General features: G+C 41.4%; 1 protein-coding gene across 7 annotated transcripts in view; it reads right to left on the bottom strand.

Annotated features, from left to right (window-relative positions):
* Positions 1 to 24,982, bottom strand: part of LOC120233110 (LIM domain containing preferred translocation partner in lipoma) — a 673,125-nt gene that overhangs the window by 519,446 nt on the left and 128,697 nt on the right. The window contains exon 1 of one of the 7 annotated variants that reach the window (XM_039234227.1): positions 6,509 to 6,612. The exons of the other annotated variants lie outside the window; for them this stretch is intronic. The gene's annotated coding sequence lies outside the window, so the exon portion shown is untranslated. Of the gene's footprint in view, positions 1 to 6,508; positions 6,613 to 24,982 lie in introns of those variants that run through there. 7 annotated transcript variants of the gene reach the window in all.

Below are 24,982 nucleotides of genomic sequence, written 5' to 3'. Positions count from 1 at the left end.
CCTTAAATTAAAAAGCAAGGCCAAAAATAATTAAAAAAAAAAAAAAAAAAAAAGCAAGTGCTGTGAACAAAGTACAAGGTTAAATAATAGAAGGCAGAGACAAAGAACCCATCCTGGCCCTAATAGGCTTTGGAACTGTCTCCAGCCTCCTCGGAGGGCATCCGGCCAACTTCCCTGGACATGGCTGCCTTCTGACAATGCAAGTTTCCCTGCACCTTCTCTATCTGCGTCCTTCTGGCACCCTACACAGGGTCCAAAGCCATGGACAGCATTTTTCAGAAGCCTCTTGTCACCTCTAGACCATTGCTCCACTGCCTTACAACCAGCCACTAGCCTTCAACTCTCCCACTTCCAATTTTTACTTTTACTTCTCCATTGAGACTCCCAGTTCCTGGGACCCTCTCTTTTCCCCTAGGTGACACTCCCTCATCGCGTCTCTGTTCCCTGGGTTCAAGGTAGAGCCCGTATACAATAATACTTGAGGCATTACTTTGGTCCTTTATCTGAACTACCTTCCCAGATCTCACAATGAGGGATTACAGTACACTCAATAAAACCCTAGGAAGCTAAGATACCAACGTGGCAAAAAATCTTCAGTAACAACCCTCTCAGTTTATATGGCAGAGTTATTGAAGCATTTCCTTACGCATTGCCTCACTTGATTTCCGTAACTCTAGTAAATTAGGCACCGCAGAATTGGATGCCCATTTAACAAAAGGGGAGGCAACAGGGAAAAGAAGGGAAGTAATCTCTACCAGGGGTTCAGAGGAAATTTGGGGGACACTGCTGAAATCTGAACCCAAATCTCCTCATATCTGGGGCCCGGGATGCTTTTAATCACCCCATGCACCCGAGGCTCCAGGATCCTCTGCACAAAAAAATGACACTCCAGGAATGGTGAGGACAAACCATTAACCTACAGCAGAATTAAACTAGTATTTTTACTTGACTTAGAAAGGAGAGAGTTTAAAAAAAAAAAAACTAAAAAAAGTTCTCCAACGGATTCTGGTAGAGACGATTAGCAGAAATATCTTGCAAAGAACGTGGGTGTCCTGGAAGACTCATCATCGTCATCATTATAATTTCTAATCATGTTGTGTGGGCAGGTGTCCGTGTAGCAAAAACACCATTGGAACCCAGATTAGCAGTTTCATCGGGAGACTAGAAACTAAGTCTGCAATTCTTAGACCTCAAAGTCTGAATCACAGCTTTCCCCTTGGGGATCAGCAAATATGCGGTCTATGCCTTAGCAAGGACTGTTGGGTCTGCCGCGGGAGGTAATCAAATCCCAGGTCCACCCAAAAACATACATGGAGCAAGGTACCGGAAGCTTCCTGTGTGCCTGGAAATACCACGAGATTCAGAAACAGAAGGCCAGAGTTGTAGTCCCACGTTATGGCTCTAATTCACCGAGTAACTTTGAATGAATCATTTGCCTTCTTTGCATTTTTGTTTTCGTTCTCATCTGAACATTGAGAGTTTTTGAACTATTGGTTTTCAAATGAGACACAGGATAAGATCAGGAGAGGAGGCAGCCAGCAGCAGGGCCTTGGGCATCCCCTGGCTCCGCACCCTCCCCCACAACTCCAGCACATCTGTTTTCATCATTTGACTTCAGGCCGCTCTGCAAGATTTAGCTTCAGCACAGGAGCCAAACCCACAAAAAGCATGGGCACGATGTCTGTTATCCCATCAGCTCGAACATTCTGATTCTACTCAGACATATTTTCTCCTGGACAAATCTTTTACAAAGATCTTTTCACCTAGTTTTACCTGACTGGGGGGAGTTTTATTGGTAGGCTTTAAAAATAAATACGTTAACTTTTGGTTCCACTTCTGAGTTCTCAATAGCTAAAACATGGAAAGAGCCTAAGTGTCCATCAACGGACGAATGGATCAAGAAGATGTGGTTTATCTATACCATGGAATACTACACGGCAATGAGAAACAATGAAATCTGGCCATGTGTAGCAACATGGATGGACCTTGAGGGGGTTATGCTGAGCGAAATAAGTCAGGCAGAGAAGGACAAATATCATATGTTTGCACGTATAGGAGGATTAGGAGGAACTTAACTGAGGACCATGGGGGAGAAGAAGGGGGGAAATGGTGGGGGAAAGGGAGAGAGGCAAACCATGAGAGATTCTTGAATGCTGACAAAAACTGAGGACTGATGGATGTGGGGGTAGGGGGGATGGGCACGGAGGAGGACACTTGTGGGGATGAGCACTGAGTGTTATGTGGAAACTGATTTGACAATAAACTATTTGTAAAAAAATAAATAAATAAATAATAAATAAATAAACAAATACGTTAAGAACATACTCTGAAAAAGCCACATGAAGCATGTCAGTGATTTCTTATTCCTCCACATGAGCAGATACATCGAGAAAATGGCCAAAGATAGGAGAAAAGAATGAGGGCAACAGAAGAGAACCCACCACAACTCCCATGATTGTTTCACAGGGATATATTAATTCACACAAAAATGTTGCTTAAGCACACGCAATATGATAGGCATTATGACAGTCTCGAAGTGAACAGACAGACAAGTTTCCTGTCCTCAAGAGGCTTATTCTAATTGGATCTCGCATTTTTTAATTTACATTAATAAAAAAGCAGAAACGAAAATAGGGGAATTAAGAGTCAAGCCCAGACAACTGGGAAAACAACCAAAGAAACTTGAGCAAAGCAGAAGAAACACATTATCGACAATTTTAAAGAGAAAATAAAGAATAGTAGAGCAGCAAGTGAGTGCGAATGCTGTTTTGTGAATAAATAATAAATAAAATGTGGTCGAGCTCATAAAAAATGGGGAATAAATAAATAAAGTGCAAAACCACAGAACTTTAAATAATGACATGGAAATAAGCACAAACGCAAAGGAAATGAAAATAATTATATGAAATTATTTGACTCCATGCAAATCTATTTGATATAGGTGACTTTCCTAAAATACAATTAAGGTAAGTAACCACAGAAAAGATACAAAAGCAAATGAGTCCAATTAGTATAGGAGTACAAATATAAAAAGTTGTCAAAGAGGCAACAACCTCCACCCCTCCAAAAAAAGGCACCAAGTCAAGGCAGTTTCACAGGGGAATTCTATCACATATTTAAGGATCAGATTCTATCAGTGGTATTAAAACTATTTCAAAAGCAACCAAAGAAAAAGAAAGGTTCTTGAATTATTTTATGGTGATTTAAGCATAACATCTATACTAGAATCTGACAATGGCAAATATACACATATATGCGCCCACACAATTTTCAAATAATCTCACTTAGGAAAACTGATGCAAAACTTGTTAATACATTATTACCCTGTAGATGCCAACAACACTAAAAATATAATGCACAAACTATGACTAAGTGTATATCATTCCAGGAACACTAGCATGATTTCATGTTTGAAAAATGTATTTATATATTTCACCAAATTACAGAACAAAAGATAAAATTCTAAGATATTTTCTCAGTAAAAAGAAGAGACAACGCACGATCATTTCGATAGTTTCCGAAGTGTTAAACACTTAACAACCAGTCTCCATTTTAAAAATAAAAAGCACTCTCATAATAGGGATGGATTTTTCTTTAACACAAGATACATCTCAAACCAAAGCCAACATTACAATTAATAGCAAACATTATAAGTATAAGCATCCCCATTAAAGTCAGGAAAAAGAGAAAGACATTCACTCTAACACTGCTATTTAATATTTCCTCCTCTTGAGGTAACAGATAATACAATTCGAAAAATCTGTAAGATTTATAAAAACTAGACAGAAAAAGGTAAATTATAGCTATTGCCAGATTATATGATTACTGAACCAGAAACTCAAAGAAATTCATCTAAAACTTATTCAAATAAGGACTCCTGGGTGGCTCAGTCAGTTGAGCGTCTGATTCTTAGTTTCAGCTCAGGTCATGATCTCACAGTTCAAGAGACTGGGCCCCACATTGGGCTCTGCTCTGAGAGTGCAGAGCCTTCTTGGGATCCTCTCTCTCCCTCTCTCTGACTCTCTCTCTCTCTCTACCTATCTATCTCTATCTCTTTCTCTCTAAATATAAATAAATACATAAACTTTAAAAAATAAATAAAATTTGAAAAACGTATTCAAATAATGAAAGAATTAAGTAAAGTGGCTGGATAGAAAACTCAATATACTGATAACAAGGGGCTATAAACACATGAACAATCAGGTGCTATAATACTAAAAAAAAAAAAAAAAATCCATGAACTAGAGAAAACAAAAAGTAGCTAGGAAAACGAACTTATAAGAAATATGCACAGTCTATAAGAGGAAAAATTTAAATGCTCCAGGTGACATAAAACCAGACTCCAACAAATGGAAAGGTATCGTGTTCTAGGAAAAAGAAATAGCATCTTTACAATGCATAATGTAAATAAATAAGTTTGGAGCAATCCTCATAAACATATCAATTAGACATTGCTTTGAGAATTGGACAAGTTCATTCTAAAGTTCATGGGAAAATAAAATGCTAAAAGACACAAAAATTTAGAAAAAAAGCAACTAATAAGATTGGAGTAGCCCCATCAGATAAGAAAACCTGTTATTAATAGGTGCAATAATTGAAAGCATGAAAATGGTGCATGAAATGACAGATGAATGGAACAGAAGGTTCCAAAACAGATACAAATTCCTAATAAATAAGTAATTAAACATTAAGAAATGTAATATTTAATATAAGTGCTTTTTCAAATCAGAGTGGAAAAAAATGGACTATTCAATAAATAGTGTTGGACACATAGATCTAGAAAATATCAAAGTGGATCCCTACCTCACATCTTTGACCAAAATATAATTTCAGTGAATCAGTGATGAGAGACAGAAAGAGACAGAGTGAAAAAGTAAAAAGAACCAAATGAACAAACAAGAAAATTACAGGATTGTTTTTAAATAACCAAAGTGGAGAAGGCATTTCTGAGTGTTACACAAGGCCTCAAAACTATAAAATGAAGATTGAATTGACTGTATAATTTTTTTTTGTTACTTTTTGCATGCAAGTTAGAAAGATAAATGCAAAATGGTGAGGAGTTGCAACTCCTATCACAGACTAAGGGTTAACTTTTTTAACTATTAAAAATAAGTAACAATTCATGGTGCCTGGTTGGCTCAGTCGGTTAAGCTTCTGACTTCAGCTCAGGTCATGATCTCACAGTCTGTGGGTTTGAGCCCCATGTCGGGCTCTGTGCTGACAGCTCAGAGCCTGAAGCCTGCTTCAGATTCTGTGTCTCTCTCTTTCTGTCCTTCCCCTGCTTGCTCTCTGTCTCTCAAAATAAAATAAAGACATAAAATTTAAAAAAATAAATAAATAACAATCCAATAGAAAAGGAGACAAAGGAGAATTCACAAAAACAAAAACCAAACGGCTATATCCTATTTAAAATGATGTTACCAGCCACTGACAGCAACAGAAATGCTAATTCAAACCATAAGATACCAGGCACAAGATACATACAGAAATGATCATCTACTTATATGATTACATGAAAAAAGCAAGATGCGACATAACGTGTGCAGTGTGCTCCCTTTTGTGTAAACATTCTCTAGACACTGAGATACAAAGGCATATAAACACATATAAATGTCTGTCTAGACCCAGTTTACTTCTAGAAGGGGATACAAGGAACTGATACCAGTGGCGACCTCTGGGTAGGAAAAGTAGATAGAGGAGACCCTGATAAGGAAAAAGTTTATTGTTTCATTACACTTCATTTTTGTGACTTTTAAATTTTGCACTATATTCTTGTGTTGCTTACTCAGATATTTGTTTTAGTTTTCGTTAAAGAAAGACTGGACAACAACGACCAATGAGGACACTGAATGCAGGGAAATGCTAGCCAGATAGTCTGCAACTTTCCATCTCTGCAATATGGCCTATCAGAAGGAGGATGACAAAGCTGTTGTCTTTGAAGCCTAATGCAGCTACTTAACAGCCTTGACTTTGGGGAAGTTCTTTACTCTTACAGTGTCTCAGTTTCCACAGCTGTAAAACAGAAAGCTAAAATTTACATCTCAACAAGCTGCTGTGAAAATCAAGTACGATAACATATATAAAGCACCTAATTCAAGGCTTGGCAAGGAACACATGTTCAAAATAATGATGACAATCATGATGATAGTAATAACAACTCTAGTGCTGTGTTGCTCAACCACATATATTCAACCCAACACGCAGCTCGCCCACTGGCCTCAGCTTCCCATCTCATTGCCAGAATGCTCCGAGTCCCCATGAACCAAGAGTTGAATAATTACCAGTTCCAAACACCAGTCAGAAAGACAAATGGAAACACCTATTTCGACTCCCACATGTGGCTGAGGAAGGAGGCGAGGAGAGCTGTAGTTAAAAGACGGGGGAACGAGGTGGAAACTCCGGTCTACTGATCCCCATCATACAGACTTCCCACCACAAACCTTCACATGTTGGCCAGGAATGGGCCTCTTTCCCTCAACTCCAAAGGCCCCTCATTTTTCAAAGTTACCTTGTTTCACCTTCAAGAGCTCCATTTTCACTGTGAAGCGCCTAGAGCACATCCCTCCATCAGGTGCCCTGGACTCATTCCCTTGTGAACACGGATAGTCCCAGTACCCACGAGGCCTCCTCTTCAGATGCTCACACACATTAGAGGGTAAAACTACCCTTCCTGCTGTGCTACAAAAGGCCAACTTTGTCAGTCTTCCAAAAGAGGGAGGAGAAAAAAGGAAGGATTAAAAAAAACCTTCACTGAAGACTCTATCCTGACAGAAATGCGGTCCCCTCTCTCTAGAACCTGACGACTTCACAATGGATAAGGATGGTGCATCCTTAGAGCGCTGGGTTTTCTTTGTGGTGACGGTGGCAGGGAGGTTTTTGTGTGTTTATGTTGTTTTATTTTTCCTTCTTTCTGTGTTTGGTCTTTGAGAAAGATTCTCTTATGGTGGCTATCAATTCTCATTTAAAGAAATAAGGACAATGGTATTAATAATGAAACAAAAGTACTTTTTACTCTCTGTGGTCTGCAAGGAGTTTCACATTTCACTCAGATAGAACTCCATGTTTTACTAATGTGAAAGTGTGTGGTTTTGGCGATAGCCAAGTTCTTCTAATATTCAACCTTCTGTTGTTCCTTACTTGCAATTTACAGTAAAATGAATCCCGACTTTTCCCCTTTGTCAAAATCAGCCCATTTTTAAGACACCCAGGCCACCTCAAACACTGTACTTGTCATGAATATCCCACTGGCCTGAGCCTATTTAGATCCAGTGTTGTGCATTCATCTCCACCCAAATGCCCAGATTTGGTCTTTGGACTCCACAAGACACCACCGTTCTGAAGAGGCCCCGAACAAGGCCAGTTCTGTCTTTGCTTGTTTCCCCTTTCCCCCAAAGTCCTTTCAACCTTCATTTTTGGCTATAGTTGAACAGGGAGGTCAGGTCTGGCAAGTCTGCAATGAGAGAAAAGCTACCACTATCACAATTTGTTTAGTCATCACCCTTACTTGGGTTACAGTGCTCCATCTTGAGAAGTTCTTTCACAAGTGCTTAACCATCCTATCAAGCCTGGAAAACTGGGGATGCCACAGTTACTCTCCTCCACCATGTCCAGAAGAAATGTAGGCTCAAGAAAGGCAAGTGAATTGCCCAGGAGCCTCCGGCAGTAAGTGGCAAGATCAGGTCCTCAACCCAAGTTTTACTAGTCTAGAGCAAGGGCCCTTCCTGCTCTCTGCACCGCCTGAGGAGAGCCACCAGGAGTTCCCCTCAACCCTGCGAACATCACTGCTTCCCCATGACACACTGTGACTCTACCGGCAAGGCCACCCATCAGCCTGTACTTGATGGCACAACTGGCGATGCAGGGGTTGGTTTTGATCGTTCAGCGCGTGGCCCATACCACTGCTGCGGTATTTTCACTACCACCAGGGTCCATCAATTGTCAGATGTGTCACAGACAACCTATTAATAGTCACTGTTAAAGTCCTGAAGTTCCAAATGAATTGTTTTCCCTTAGAAACCAGCACTCTTTCCAGGTTATCCCTAGGATATTGTCACCCACACTTTCTTTTACTTCCTTCAGTGGGAGAGGAAGAGACAAGAGTTATGGATAGATCTCCATTTATTCCACTTAATCCTGCCTGCCTTTCCTTGGTCACAGCCCACAGTGTGCTGTTATATGACCACAATCCACTGGAAGAGTCTTTGATGAGTAAGGGCTGAGGACTACTGCTGTAGATAAGGTGAGCAGAGGGCCCCACAAGAAGTTGGCTTTCCTAGAAAGAGAAGATAATATCTAAATTCCCTAATGACTGGGTAAACTTCTACCATCAGTCCTGAATTCGTTCTACAGCCTGATGTTTGGATAACAGAACTCAGAATGCCCCTCTTGCAATCCCCAGCTGCCTCACTAAATAATTTTGTCCAAACAGAGCAACATGAATGTGTTATCTATTACTCAGTGTACACACACACACACACACACACACACACACACACACACACACACCTCAGAGCAAAGAACAGATCCAGTCCAGTACTGCAGATGACTAAAACTGCAGTACCAATCAAGACAATTTATCCTACCAGTGCCTAAGAGATCAACAGTCTTACAAGTTTTAATAAAGTTGGCTTGACCATCACTGATATCAGCTTCTCTCCTGGGACTAAGTATCTATTGTCTTCCTTACTAGACTGTAAGCTCTCTGCAGTGAAGGACCAATTCTTGGTTCAAATAAACATTTAATGAGCACCTTTTATGTGGCAGGCAGTAATCTACATGGCAGAGACACAGCAAAGAATGAGAAAAGACTAAATGTCTGCACTCCCGGAGCCCTACAATGGCAGAAAATTCACAAATGGGGAAATGAACACATAGTTTTCGAAGAGCAATAAATTCTTTAAAGAAATGTAAAATAGGGTATAGGAGACAGGGAGTGCTTGATGTGGGGAGAGGTGTTATCTACATGACTTCTAGTTCCAACCATGAATTTGGAGCTTTTAAAAGAATCCCCATGCCTGTCTCATGCCTAAACATTCTGATTTAATTAGTTTAGGGATGGGCTTGTAAAACAATGCTTTTGAAGGCATTCCGATGATTCTAACGTACCATCAGGGTGGACAACCAGCAGTTTGCTTGGTTTTAAAGGCAAACAGGCTTGGTCTTCCAGGTACCTATTATGTACCATCTGTGTGCCTGTGTGCTTTATCTCTGAGCTTCAGTGTCCTTATCTGTAAAAGTAGGATAACCATAGTAATGCACACCCTTTTAGTTACTGTAAGAATTAAATGATACCTATAACATGCTCAGCACATGTAAAGGACTTAGGAAGTGTTGGCCAGCATGTACCATTATCTTTATCAATTAAAAATAAATAAATAAATAAATAAATATATGCACAGGAGAATGCATACTGGGAGACTGAGGGTCCAGCCTGGCCCTTGTATAAGTTTGGTTCGCCATGTACAGTGTGGACTTTTAAAGTGCTTTGTTGTTGCTGTTAAGAGCCAAAGTTGAGGTTACTGTGTGACAGCACATATTGCACTTTTCTCCTTCCATGAGGAAGTCTCTCTCAGTGCTTTTTTAAGAATTTGAATGAGTTGCCAACATTTAAAGACCTAAAGATGTCACATAAAAACCTGATGATGCATTCCCATGGGCAAGAATTGATTAGCACCAGCAGCCGCAATCTTTTTCATAGAGTCCTCATGAGCTACCCACGTCCCCCACCACACCCTTGTACCTCCATTCCAAAAGTGCACAATGGCTGTGGCCGATGACTAGTCACATTTCATCAGCTGTTACCTTCTCTCCAGTAAAGAGGAGAACAAAGTATTCCCTGTGCCCAAGACGCCTACGTGGGAGAAGGAAAACTAGCTAAAAGGGCTTTATATTTCAAGAAGACACTGGAAGTATTTGTTTGTGGAAGCAAAGGCTATTTCTGTATATTAACTATGTAAATGCAGTGTGTCTGTGTCAAAAGCGTAAAACTTGCATGTCACCTGTTCACTCTTCTACATAACTTACCTGGCCCCGTAGGCATATGACCTATCATGGCCTGGGCACTGAAATAGGAACATTAGCTCCATAATCTCACGACTTTGAGAGGTACCTTCCATCATCACCATCTTCAAAGATGAGGAAACTAAGCCTAGGAAAGGACAGGCAATGGTCTTGGGTCATATAAATAATAAATGGCAAAGTTAGCAGTGGAACCAGAACTGTCTGACGTCAAAGTCGAAACTTTTTCCATTTCAGGAGCCATTTAATGTAATTTAACTAGTAAGGAGAACAACAACTAGATGGGCAAATTCTTGGAAAGAACACCATCACTTTAGAATAGTATCTCTCTCTCTGGCCAATGTACTTGGAGCTCATGCCACTGATGGTGAAGACCATCCTAGTAATTTCTGGCAACTGTGTCAGATGTTGGGAAACCTGCAGATTATACAATGAAACCTGTTCTTCTCTTTCTTTTGTCCATGTAAAGATAGTTCCACTTTTTTTTTCAAGTTCATTTACTTGAGAGAGAGAGACTGGGGGGGGGGGGTCATACACACAGGGAAAGGGCAGAAGGAGAGGGAGACAGAGAATCCCAATGCAGTGCTCGATCCCACGAACCTGTGAGATCATGACCTGAGACGAATTCAAGAATTGGACGCTTAACCAACTGAGCCACTCAAGGGCCTCTAGATAGTTCCACTTTTAAATCTACAGTCAAACAGATCATAAAAAGAAAAATGCATTTGCATGTGTACACGTGTCTGTGCTCACGTGTGTGTGTGTGAGTGTGTGTGCATGTGTTGTGCTGACAAGGACCAAAACCAATGACTGAAATGGATGGATGAAAACACATTCAGGTTCAGTTCAAACACTATCTTTTTGCTGAAGCCTCCCTGGACTCACCCAGTCAGAATTAACCTGTTACCATATTCTAAAACAGATTATGTGTATGTATCTTAGATCTGTACATCACATCGTATCTACATGTTTTGTGTCAATATCGCCACCAAATTAGAATTCTCTGAAAAAAGGTGTTACTCACTTTTAAATTATCCACCCCAGTGCAGCCCATCACCAATGTTAAGCACAAAACCCAGCACACAGTCAGATGCAAAAGAAGTGAATAAGTGAAGATAAGGTTGACCATTTTCTAACCATGTTTCTATAAGTAAAAGTCTACTTAGGTTTCACACCTATGGACCTAGGTTTGGTAGGGAGGCAGAGATCAATTTTTTTAAACTTCAATTCAAGACGTGCATCATCTACTGGAAGAGAAAAATGAAAAATGTACATTCATAACCATAAAGCAGAAAGAAAATTAAAATTAAACCTTCTAAGAGATACAAACACAAAAAGTTCTGGCAGTTGAGAGAAATGTGCAAACTATGAAATTCCTCAGAATTTTGCTATCATCTTTATTTTAAGTGGTCAATTAAAATATATCTACCCAAATAAACATGCAATATCTTTCTCTGATAATTTACTGACATTTCTTTTTTCAAGTTGCTGACATTTAAGTATCAAAAGAGCTGTTAAGAAAGGTCTCAGCCATAATGGGGAATTCAACTTTTTCTTTCATTTAAAGGAAGCTTAAGAGAAAGTAGCTTTGTATTTCAGCAATTCTAGAAGAGCCTGACTTTTCTGACAATATAAGTGGAAAGAAACTTGAGTCAAAACACACAAGAAAGAAAAGATGCTCAAGATATTTCAAGTCTACAATTATTTGCTGAACACATGCTAAGTGCCAGGAAATATGTTAAGCTCTCCAAGGAAACAGAGCTCAGTCTTTATTTGGGGTAACCGTGGGGTACTGGTCCAGCAAGAAAACATTAGGATATAACTTTATGATAAGCACTATAGAAGAGGTGTAGGCAACAGGCTAGGAGATTCAAGGGGGAGAGAAATTATGTAAATTAGGAATTCTATTGATAAATGTGGCATAGCACTATGAAAAGAAAACTAAATTGAGTAACTTGGCATTTGCATTATAATCCTGGTTTTGCCAATAATTTGGTGACAGAACTTGAGCAAGTCACTGCCTACATTTTAGACTTCAGTTTCTCCCATGATTTAAAAGGAGACAGGGGTGCCTGGATGGTCAGTCAGTTAAGTGTCCAACTCTTGATTTTGGCTCAGGTCATGATCTCACATTTCCTGAGATGGAGCCCCGGGTCGGGCTCTGCACTACAGCACGGAGCCTGCTTGGGAGTCTCTCTCTCCCTCTCTCTCTTTGTCCCTCCAGCTCCAACCCCCTCTTTCTCTCAATATAAATAAATAAACATTTAAAAATAATAATAATCACGAGACATATGGCCTTCCCAGTGGTCACATTCTACAAAGCCGAGTACCAAATTAAATAACCTTCTGAACTAGAATTATGGCAAGAGAAAGTAAGTTTCCTACTATCTTGTTTGAATTCATTTGCCCTCTTAGATGTATGTCAACCAACAGATTCTAAAGCAATAAATCTAATAGCTACACAAAATTTTATATTTTCATTATAATTTACATGAGCAACTAAATTTTATGTCATTCCATCATAATGGCTAGAGTAGTCCTACAAGGTCAAGGGTAGAAATATGAAGGCAGGCAGAGAAGCAGGGTGGATTTCCATGAGCCCCCCACCCCCACCCCCATTTCAAGACACAGAAGGGACAGGGTAATTCTAGGCCCAGATGCCATCAGTCAGTGCTGATTCCTTTGGTAGGAAAAGTAAGAACTTTATTGCACATCAGAAATGACCCCAGTAAATCTTTCCAATGTCATCTCCCACTATTACTTCCTCTGAAATCTTTATTTTATAAACAAATATTGCCAAAGTTGCCTTAACAAATCAGAATCTCAAGGGAGGGTGCCAGAAATCTGTATTATTAATGGCAAGTGATTACAATGATGGGGCAAATCAGGGAAATCCTATTCCAGAACATTCAAACTACCCATTAGGCACCACAAATGCCCTGCTTCTTGTCCCTTTTGTGTGTTTCTTCTGCCTGTGGTGTGTTTCTCCCATTTCTGGTGACATCCACTTACCCATCCTTCAGGGCCCAGTTAAAGTGCCGCCTGATTCTACTACCTGACTGCTCTCATACATATATTTCTTATTTCCTCTATTGGATTATGAACTCTGAGAGATCGGAGAAGGGGTGAGATTCACTCATTCATTCAACAGATATTTATAAAGCATCTGCCATATGCCAGGCACTGCTCTAGGCACTAGTGACACAGCAATGAACAAGATCAAGTGCACTATTTTCATGGACATTCTAGCACAAGTGTTGGCATACTGTGGTCCACAGACCAAGTCTGGGTCAATGAGGTGTTTTTGTAAAATTGTATTGAAACATAGCCACACTCAATTCTTTCCATATTGTTTATGACAGAGTTGAGTATTTCACTTTTTATATTATAATATTTATATTTACTTTATATTGTCAGATAGCAGAATGAGTAGCTATAACAGAGACCATATGGCCCACAGAGGCTAAAATATTTACCATCTGTCCCTTTACAGAAAAGTTTGCTGACCCCTATTCTAGTATATCCTTCCCACACAGCACCATGCCTGGTTGACAGGAGGCAATTGATAAATGCTTAGAGAATAAAGTAAAGGCAGAAAGTGAGAATAAGATCATAGAAGGCAGGTCCTACAGCAGAATCTCTTTCACCCAGCCTCCATCTTCCTCCTTAATTATGCAACACTAATTTCCATCCAGGATAGAATGATATTGGCAATGCTACAGTTTCTGCATGATTAAAAAGAGAGAGGGCAAGCTTTCAAACCTAGAAAAGTTAAGAATGAAATAAATGTGGGGCGCCTGGGTGGCTTAGTCGGTTGGGCGTCCAACTTTCACTTAGGTCATGATCTCGCGGTTCGTGGGTTCGAGCCCCACGTCGGGCTCTGTGCTGACTGCCAGCTCAGAGCCTGGAGCCTGTTTCAGAGTCTGTGACTCCCTCTCTCTCTGACCCTCCCCTGCTCACGCTGTATCTCTCTCTCTCTCTCTCTCCTAGAAATAAATAAATCATTTAAAACAAAAAATAATTTAAAAAAAAAGAATGAAATAAATGTGCTTTGTCTGCAAAAGTTGTTACTATTTCCTTCTCATTTGTGATTGTATCAGCTGGTCTGGCATAAAATACATCACAATAGCTGCCCTTCTGCCTTTCTAGAGCTTACAAAAGTTGGGGGAGAAGTTGCTACTGTATTTCATTGGTTTCTTTGCTTCTATGAGATGCAGCTTGCGGAGGGGACCTTGGCACCTTTTGGATCAAGCTAATGAAATTCCAGTTAAATGCAAACACAAGCACACACCTACACATGAGGAAAATCTCATTCTGTCAAATACTAAAGTAAAGCTTATAGATTCCATCTTATATCCAGATCCTCAGAATGGTCATCTTTATCATGCCCCCATGCAAACCTTCTCACCTTTCACGAAACGAACTGAAAGCTGTGTTATGTGCAGCCTGCTTTTCAGAGGTTGAGCTGCTATAAAACTGGAAATGGAGAGCTGATGCACAGCTAAGGTTTTACAAGCACTGTGCGGTGTGGTTTACTGCAAAGAGTAACAGCTTTAGAGTCAAACGAGTCTTGATTTCACCAAAGCTTCGCTACATGTTAACCATGTAAATTTGGGCAAATCATTTAGCCTCTGTGAGTCTTTGCCTTACATTATGGGAATAACATGAGTTACATCGCAGGGCTGCTGTGAGAATTCAGTAAGACAGGTAAGTCCTAAGGATAGGTAAGTGCAAATCAGCCTTCTGAGAATCAGAAAATAGGTTTTCAGTAACAGCTGGTTCCTTGCCTTCCACTCGTTATTTTATCCAACAACAAGTGCAAAACAAATCCCCACACCTTAAAAATCCCTTTGTATATAATACACCTAAACTCCCTGAAAGTGTTATAATATTTTTTTTACTCCATAAATTTGGAAAGATGGCATCTCTACATCTATGAGTCTTTCTTAGTCCAAACTCAAGAAAATTCTTTCCCTTCTGAATTTACTACTCAGAAGTGAGATAATAGCTCTTGTGTAGGGGTGCCTGGGTGGCTCAGTCTGTTGAGCAACTGACTTCAGCTCAGGTCCTGATTTCATGGTTCATGGGTTCAAGACCCACATTTGTCTCTCTGCTGAGACATAGCCCACTTTGGATCTTCTGTCCCCCCCTCTCTCTCTCTGCTGCTCACCCACTCATTTCATTTCTCTCTCTCTCTCAATAAATTTTTAAAATAGCCCTTTTTCTATCTCCTGGTGACTGATTTCTAGTAACGTATTACTTGAAACAACATTTCCCAAAATGCATCACATTCAGAGCACCCTGATGACCATCACAGAACAGGTTATCAGGTCAGTTTTGAATATCCCTCCAGATCTTGAAGTGAAACAAAAATGGTCAAGTCCCAGTCATTTTCACTTCCTGGTTCTGGTGTCCTTGGTCCCCATGATACCCTTTGTAAAATGCAACAAAGAAATTCATATGCTTGCATCAAAATAGTCTCCATTCATTTTACAGATAGACACGGACGGGTGAGTAGATGGATGTGGTGACAGATGAAGACGGAGAGAGATAAATTAGAGGGGTGGAGAAGAACAGCCACAGGATGGATGATTACATGGATGGCTGGATGGACGGGTAGGAGGATAGGTGGGTGGGCACATGGACAAATGTGGGGGACAGAACTCCCGCAAACCTACATTGCAAGATGCTAGGCAGACACACAGAAATGAAAAAGAAAGAGAGAGAGAGAGAGAGAGAGAGAGACAAGGACATAAGCCCAAGACAAAAAGATCAATCTCAGGACTGAAATACCAGCAAAATCCCCTCTCCTAGCCTACTGCTCTTAAATCTCCATTTTAAAATTTCCAAAGGGCTCTCTTCATCATTATGTCGTCACATCCAAAAACATGGTCACTATAGGATTATATATGTGCCCAGCAACAGAAAATGAATCCTTTGGGCAAAACAAATTTACCACATCCTCCTAATAAGAGAATATAAAAGTACTGCAGAAACCCAAAGCAACTCATCTGATGTAGTGCATTCATAGAGACTAACCATACTATTTATCAGTGTTTCTCTAATTAACGTTATGTTAATTAAGAGAACTTGGCCTAATAGATTTTGTTGCAGTCAGAATTTTCTCTAAATTAACAATTCTACAGGTCTGACTTTACCTTGACTGAGATCTTAACTAAAAGTACTGCTCAACTCCAGTCCAATACATATTAATTTAGGATGAAATAAAATATGTCAAATTCCTCTACTGCAAAAACAGTTCAATTGCCTATGCCTCGTTTTACAGCAACTTCCCTTCTCGGTAAACAGGAAGCACTGTTTACTGGGCTATGGAAAATGGAAACAATGGTCAAGATTCTCACAATACATGCAAACACATTACTCACGTAATACAATACTATGTAATGATTAAGATGTATACTTCTGCAGGATGTTTAACGACATTAGAAAGTGTTTACAATGTAATAGCATGTAAAGAAAGCATGTAAAAATAAATATGTGTAACATGAGCCCCCTTTATAAAAAGAATAGAGTAGTAAATGTGTAAAACAGAAGAGTAGTTATCTTGGATAGTGAAGCATGAGTGTTTTCATTTTCTTCCCCATACTTGCTAGCAGTTTAATTTTCGAAAATGAGTATACTTAACTTTTATAATTAAAAATGAAAGGTTATTTTGTTTTAGGAAGGAGACCAGCACTCATGCTTTAAAAAAATAAAATAAAATGAGAATACTTTGTTTGTGTGTTTGTTTCCATTTACAGAGTATTTTCACATGCATTCACTCATCTGGTCCATTCAACAACTCAGAGAGATGGAGTTGAGAATCCCCACCAACAGCCAGTCAATCAACCTCATAGAGCAAACTGGGACAGCACACCCAACTCAAAGTTTCCTGATGTTCTATAGCCCTCTTTACAATGACCATTAACTTATCTAGGAAAAGAGTTGGTCTTGAGGTTTTGGGGGTTTGTTTTTTTTTTGTTTTTAATAATGGGGACTCCAAAACTGCCCAAAGTACCAACATCACATCCTATTTAAAAAAAAACAAAAAACAAAAACAGAGGCACCTAGGTGGCTCAGTCAGTTAAGCATCTGACTTTGGCTTAGGTCGTGATCTCATAGTTCATGAGTTCGAGCCCTGCATCAGGCTCTGTGCTGACAGCTCAGAGCCTGGAGTCTGCTTCAGATTCTGTGTCTCCCTCTCTCTCTGCCCCTCCCCGACTCGCTCTCTGTCTCTCTCTCTCCATCTCTCTCTCATTTTCTCAAAAATAAACATTAAAAAGCAAAAGCACATGCAAGCACACCCAAGCCCCTCAGTACCTTGCCCCAAAATGGGAGGAAAAGACCTTGTTCAAGAACGACACAGTTTCCTCCTGTTACCATTTTCATAAGCATGTACAGCCAATTATCCTAATGGGACAAGGATAATTGTCCTTAGTCCAATCTACTAAGGAGATGCCCAAGCACAATGTTTAAAAAGACAAAGTCTGACCTAGATTAGCAAATCTGAGACAAAGATTCGAAAGCTGCTTAAGGTGACAGAATGCTGAAGGAGGTTCAGAGTCAGCATCGAAGAAACACCACAGCTCAAACCTAGCTGGTCTTGGGATGACTCACCAGTACTGCTGTGACACTTTCCTGCCCCATTCATCAGACAGGTTTTTCCATTAGAATTTACTGACGATGTCATCGCTCCCCAGTGAGGTGGTAAGATCAATTCTGCAGTTTTAAATGGGGGAACATATGACTGAAAAGTCATAACACCGATTCCACTTAGCAAACTCAAAAAAGGCCAAGGACAGCGTAGTCTCAGTTGAAGGAACATTTGCCTCCGTTTTACCTCCACTCGTGAGAAAACTCACCAAAGCCTGTCTGTTTTGGAGGTTTGGACTAAAGAGCTAACAGATTCTGACAAAATCTGGTGTATTGATAAAGGTATCAGGAAGACTCATTATGTAGGAAATAGAGAAAAAGGCTGGACCTGCTTACAGCCTGGAGCAAAAAAAAAGGAAGTTGGATTTTTGTGGAAAAGTTGCAACCCATAGAATAAAATGGAGCCTCATGATTGGCTTCACTTCAGTGGGGACTGCCCTCAGTTTCCCTCCTGTGGAAACTTCTAGAACAGAACCCATAGTCACATACGTGTAAGAGCAAGAGTGTTGGCGGGCAGAATAAATACTCATTATGGGAATGGCCTGGAGAATAAAAGAAGCAGAAGGCAGAAGGTCAGGACACAGAGCCTTTGTTCCCTTGTAGCATCATCCAGCTTCCTCTCCAGCTGAGGCCACAGCCTTTTCTAGACCTTCTCACTCTCCTTCATGCCCGGAGTCTTCCTCACCCTGGAACCAATGGATTACATGTCTTTTAAAAGGCTTTAACTCCAAGCACTGCATGCCACAAGGGAACTGATAACAGTAGATTTTACTAAGCAGGGGTGCCCATCAGAATTACCCAGAAAAGGTTTTTAAAATGCTAACGCCCAGGCCCACAGCCAAAAATGTAGGGATGCAGACTCAAAATCTGAATTCCAATGGGATTTCCCTAATTGATGCTGAAACACAAACTCAAGTTGAGAAACGACTGCTGTCTGGAGCAATCGCCAACTTTAGTACTCGAGGCCACCAAGGGTTATCTGGGCAAGTGTGCCAAGAACATCGAGTGGCCAGTAGCTACCCTGTGTTCAAGGTGGACAGAAGAAGGAAAGGCGAACCAAAGAGCGGCTGGAGTAACAGTGAGGTTTTCCAAGGCGCCAGAAAGTTACCTCCAAGAGAAGAGCCAGTATAATCTGTCACACATCTGCAGAAGAAAGGATCCACTTGAGAGCCCAGGAATGAGGTAAATAGGGATGGTGGCAAGGATTTGGGTTTTGCACGGGTAGGTTTGCAAAAAAGCATTCACCGTAGGGAGGCTAGTTAATCAATCTACACAATATATGCAGTTGGCCTTTTTTTATCTTAAAAAAAACTGGACAGGAGGTAAAAGTAGCAAGCATATCCAATAGGCTCTGGATAAATCGTGAATTGGAAGGTATTTGCCACAGGCCCCCAAATCAAAGATGTATAATCCATCATGGCTACTAAACTGCTCTGACAAATCTCTTTGGCCAAACAAGGTAGAGAGCTTAACTAATTACACCTCCCCAATTCCTTTGGATGTCAAAACCAAGTGTAATTCAGTCCGCTTGTGAATCCCTATAAACAAACCCTACTGTTTCACTTGAATATGACATCCCTAATACAAAACAAAGGAATACGGTGACTAATGAATCTTAGTTCCAGTGTCCTTAGATAATGATCCTTATATCTGTTTCTTCATTTGTAAAATGAAATAATAAACTCTTCTCAGTAGTACATATAATAATAATAATAATAATGCCCTAGAGAGTTCTCAAATAATGAAATACCTAGCTTTAATTGCTAAATTAACTAGGGTCTTATATGTATAAAACCTAACATACATTCCTCTGTTTTCTGGAAGCAACCTATAGTTCCTAATTGACATCATCAACCTATTCAATTTCTGATTTGCAAAAATCCCTTCTGCTTTATCCAGAAGTCCAAAAATGCAATTTATCCAGTTGATAAGATTCTCTCCACCTCTCGTATCATTATGGAATATATGCCTTCACTCCATAGATTTCTTCATCCCGTGACATTCTCTAGAAAGAAATCTGGGAGGGAAGCAAAGAGCCTGGTATTCCCATGTGGTTCCTTCCTCTGAAATGGGGGCTCATTCTTGCACCATAGACCCTGACAACATGACGCAAGGCCTGCGGGTCCAGTCGGAGTTCTCCAAGTGTGTCCTTCCTTGGTGTTTCCCAAGCAGATGAAGCAGCCTGAATTACAGACTGAATTACGGCATTCTCTGCTCCGAAGAAAACAGTCCCCTCGTTCCCACCCTGCGGCCCTGCCCTACTTTTCCAGCTTCCGGCCCCACCCCCACCCCCACCCCACCTCCAGCCCCGGAAGGAACCACGTGGCAATGTGGGGGAGGGCTGGGGGCGAGGAGCCTGCTAACAGCAGAACACCTTTCTACCTTGCTTTTTGTTTTTGTTCAAGCGGGCCTCGCCTCCACCAGCCTTGTCTGCAGGGGAGGAATGGGTGAGTTACTCAGCTGCTGAGTTTAGAAAAGTAAACTCGGCCACTCCTTTGCAGGCTTGGGATTTACCTGAACTTCCTGCTGCTCAAGGTTAGGGATTTTGTAGGCCCAGGCTCCTGCTGTCACATGCAGGGATTATCTGAGAGAAGGAGGGAAACTGATTCAGAGATGCGGAATCAGCAAGCCCACGGAGATGACATGACGGACATAAAGCCCATTCTACAGCCTACTCTGTCTCCAGCTGCCTGACTGCTGCACTGCTCACGACTGGGTCCTCGGGGGGTAAGAAAGAACAGGTGGCAGACAGGACAGCAAAGGAAGCTGGGACTGAGGCTTGGGGGCCAAGGCAGAGGTTAGTAAGTTCAGTCTCCATTAGGCTCCTTAGGCCCAGGCATATCCCTACTCTATGGTAGGGACGGCTCCCCACCATGCACCTGGGCACATCAGGGCCTCCTGCTCTCCGATCATCCCCAGGGCACCTTCCAAAACCTTTATCTTGCCCTGTCCTGTCCCCCAGGCCACGATCCACACTTGGCCTTCTCAGATGTAGCCAACTTCGGGCATCTCTTAATTCTCCGCTCACGGTCTCTTCTAAACTTTGGAATGACACTCCTTTGACACTCTGTAATTACAAAGCCATTTTGTAAGGATAAGACACATCTCTAGGAGGGTCTGAGCTCCTTCAACGTCAAGAGCCGAGCCCCCTTCATCTCCACGGAGTCCTCCTTTGGTGCAAGCTAATTAACGTTTATTGAAACTTATCATTCACCAGGCATAAAACCAAGAGCATTTAATGAATAGATCCAGGAAGCAGATACACTTATTCTCTAGAAGGACCAGGATCTGTGCTCATAAAGACTCACCGCTCTAAGCACACCTTGCTGTCTCTGGTATAACCAGGGGGATGCTTGTGGACATGACGAGGAAGAGCAGGCAGGGATGGGAAGGAAGAACCAGGAGGCCAAGTTTAGTTCAAAACTAAAGGTTCTGCCTTCACTGCCTTGACGTTCCCCTACAGGGCCTCTGGGGGCCTAAGGGGAAAAGGAATTCCCACTTTACAAAATACAAGGAAATGGAGACAAAGAAAAATCTCTGTGGTCACTGTTCCACAAAGGATCTCATTGCCCAATGTGAGCAAGCGTCCCCATTTCAATCCGTGCCCCGAAAACAGAGGCCTGGCTGACTGTGGCGGTGTCGCTAGATTTATAGCAAGCCCGGGGATTGCTAAAATTACCAGGCCCAGACCAGACCCGCTCGAATAGAGCTGGAAGCTTTCTAGTAACTCCGACCATGCATGGGGGGTGAGTTGCTCAGAGAAGTGAGTCACTTACTGGAAGCTGTGCTTGCCTGCATTACTCAGCTGATATTAATACACCCACTTGTTCATTAAAGTTTAATTGGAGTTCATGTGAATTGGCTTCACCGGATACTTAATCAAAGAGCAGTGTTTGCGTATGAACTGTTCCCATGAAGCCAGAAAGCGCCACTTTCCTCCAACCTCTGTGCATATCCACTGGCCGCTCTTCTAACTCTGCTGACACCAGTAAGTTAGTCCCAGAGGGTGGAACAATGGTCTTGGAGGAGGGGAGAGAACAGTCCAGACAAACACAAAACTAGAGTAAACGGAAAATGCTTTCTGAGGCACAGCCGCAATTCCCTAACTCATCAGCAACAGCCTGAAATCAGCCAGGACTCAAATCCCAACTTTTTTGTGTGTTTTTAATGTTTATTTGTTTTTGAGAGAGAGAAAGAGACAGATCACAAGCAGAGGAAGGGGCAGAGAGGGAAGGAGACACAGAATCCGAAGCAGGCTCCAGGCTCCAAGATGTCAGCACAGGAGCCCGAAGCAGGGGCTCAAACTCACAAAGGGTGAGATCATGACCTGAGCCGAAGTCGGACGCTTACCCAACTGAGCCACCCAGGCGCCCCTCAAATCCTAACTTCTAACTAGGATCCTATTCCTGCGCTGGGTCTGGTAACAAAGCTACGGGGATCCTTCTTTCCCTGGGCACCTGTCTTCCAGGCGTACATCTTTATTTTTAAAATGGGTGGATAAGGAAATTAACCATCATTCAACATAATCACACATTTCTCTTGTACTGACAAGCAAACCATGAACACAATCCCAAACGCCTATTTATACAATCAGGGCTGTCAGTACCCTGTTATTTCTTATCGGATATCTCACTAATCAACATTTCTGAAAGTATAAAATTTGAAAGCTCCTGAAAAGATTGTGCATGAAGTTGGGGAGAAATAAGTTTCCAGAACAGTTGCTGTGGGTGTTGTCACTTTTTCCTTGGGCGTGGTCACCATTATTAAGTGCGTGTGACTTCTTGGTCCCAAACAAACCAAGATGAGTTAAAAACTCAACGCTCACTATTTGATCCACTGAAGCAACCCTCAGAGATTGCAGACTGAAAGGCAACGTACTTAATTTTTTTAAGTGTTTATTTATTTTTGAGAGAGTCAGAGTGCGAGTGGGGGAGAGGCAGAGATAGAGGGAGACACAGAATCCGAAGCAGGCTCCCGGCTCCCAGCTGTCAGTCAGCACAGAGCCTGACATGGGGCTCGAACCCACGAACCGCGAGATCATGATCTGAGCTGAAGTTGGACGCTTAACCGACTGAGCCCCCCAGGCGCCCTGCAATGAATTTACTTTTTAACAGCTTTATTGAGATATAATTCACAAGCCATACAATTCATCCATTTAAAGTCTAGAATTCAGTTTTTAGTGTACATAAAGTTATGCAACCATTACCACAATCTAAAAATATTTTTCTTGCCCCAAAAAGAAGCCCATACCCATTAGAAGCCTTTCCCTATGCCCCGCCCCACCCCTGTCAACAACCATTCATCTCTGTCTCAATAAATTGTACAGACCTGCCTGTTATGGACATTTCATACCATATAATACGTGGTCTTTGGTCTTCTTTTATTTACTGTAATGTTTTCAACATTCATTCCTCTGGTAGTTTATATTAGGACTTTATTCTTTTTTTTTATTGCTGAATAATACTGTTTTATAGATATACCACATTTTCCTTATCCATTCAGCAATCTTCCTTCTAAAAATAAAATAGACCCCCATTTACACCACATAGTGAATTACTTCACACTCAGTTTGACAGATCATTTGCTTATGCCCTCCATGACACGTTCTTGAGTATCCTTTCATACATGTAAAGAAAATGACCCCGTGGGAGGGACCTCCTGAGTGTGGGAGGGGGTGGCAGAGTCTTGTAGCACAGGCCATTCTGAACTTAAAGCTAATCAAGTCTAACCATCTAGGGTATGTGGGTGGCTCAGTCGGTTAAGTGTCTGATTCTTGATTTCAGCTCAGGTCATGATCTCACAGTTCGTAGGTTCGAGCCCCACATCAGGCTCTGTGCTGACAGTGAGGAGCCTGCTTGGGATTCTCTCTCTCCCTCTCTCTCTCTGCCCCTACCCTACTTGCTCTCTCTCTTTCAAAATAAATAAATTATTTTTTTAAAATGACCCATCGATGCATTGTTTCAGAGTTTATGAAGTGTTCTCACTGACGTGATGTAGCTAGACTGTGGCTCCCTCCCAAAGGAGCTGTGCTCTCTGTATTCCTGACTTCTCCCAGGTGCCAGGCAGAGCTTGGAATGCACCTAAAGAGTGACACTCACAACTGTCTCTCTCTGAAACAAAACTGCCTTTTTCAGCTTCTTAAGCTATGACCCAACTACTTAGTAAGAAGCACCTCCTATGTACTAGGCATCCTCGTGGTGATTCAAAAGACATGACACCTGCTTTCCAGGACTTCAGAATCTAGCAGAAAAGACCCACCCAATGCACAAAGAACAAATTAGTGTCAGACTAAACAGAATTAAAGGTGTGAGACAAACTCAGAGAAAGGACCCTTCAGCTTCTTATGACTCCCTTGTCATGCTAGTAATCTCATTTCTAACCTGGTCAGAGCTAATTATTATATGACAAACATAGATGGTAGATTTTCATGAATATTGAGAACTCATAACGATGTGTGTGCTGAAAATATACAAGCTGGGACATAAAACAGAGCCAATTTTAGCACCCACATCAGTAACATTACCATGTAATGGAGACTTAGGAGACCATCAAAGATTGGAATAAAGAGGGGCGCCTGTGTGACTCAGTCACCGTCCAACTTTGGCTCAGGTCATAATCTTACAGTTTGTGGGTTCGAGCCCTTCATGAGGCTCTATGCTGACAGCTCAGAGCCTGGAGCCTGCTTCGGATTCTGTGTCTCCCTCTCTCTCTGCCCTTCCCCTGCTCACTTGCTCGCGCTCTCTCTCTCTCCCAAAAATAAATAAACATTAAAAAAATTTTAACTAAAAACATTTTTTAAAAGATGGGAAGTAAAGAAAGTCATCTGTCCAAACTGAAATTTTTTGGCTCATTCTTAAGCAGCCAAGACACTGTGAGAAAGCTAGCAAAATTCACTCAGAAGTTGCCATCTAAGAAACCATGTAGTGCGAAGGAAAGTAATAGGTTTCCAAAATACATGTAATCTAACCCACACTCTGATACATGAAGCTAATAATACGGCACTGGGCTTGCTTGATGCCATGTGTCTAAGGGGCTCAAAGACTTTTGCCAAAGAAATCTCAATCCTTCCTACGTCCCAAAGTAAGGGCAGCACTGACTCTAAGTCTTTATGAAACTCAAGAGCATTTTTCATTACTCTGTCCTGTATTCAGTGAACACACTCAAGCTTCCAGATAAAAAGGCTCCTTGCAGGGCGCCTGGGTGGCTCGGTCACTTGAGAGTCTGACTCTTGATCTTGGCTTAGGCCATGATCTCAGCACTCGTGAGATCAAGCCCTGCAGTGGGCTCTGCACTGAAAGCACAGAGCCTAGTT

The sequence above is a fragment of the Hyaena hyaena genome, unplaced genomic scaffold (assembly GCF_003009895.1).
Source record: "Hyaena hyaena isolate Hyena2069 unplaced genomic scaffold, ASM300989v1 scaffold_84, whole genome shotgun sequence".
NCBI lineage: Eukaryota > Metazoa > Chordata > Mammalia > Carnivora > Hyaenidae > Hyaena > Hyaena hyaena.
This window is presented reverse-complemented; position numbering and strand designations above follow the sequence as displayed.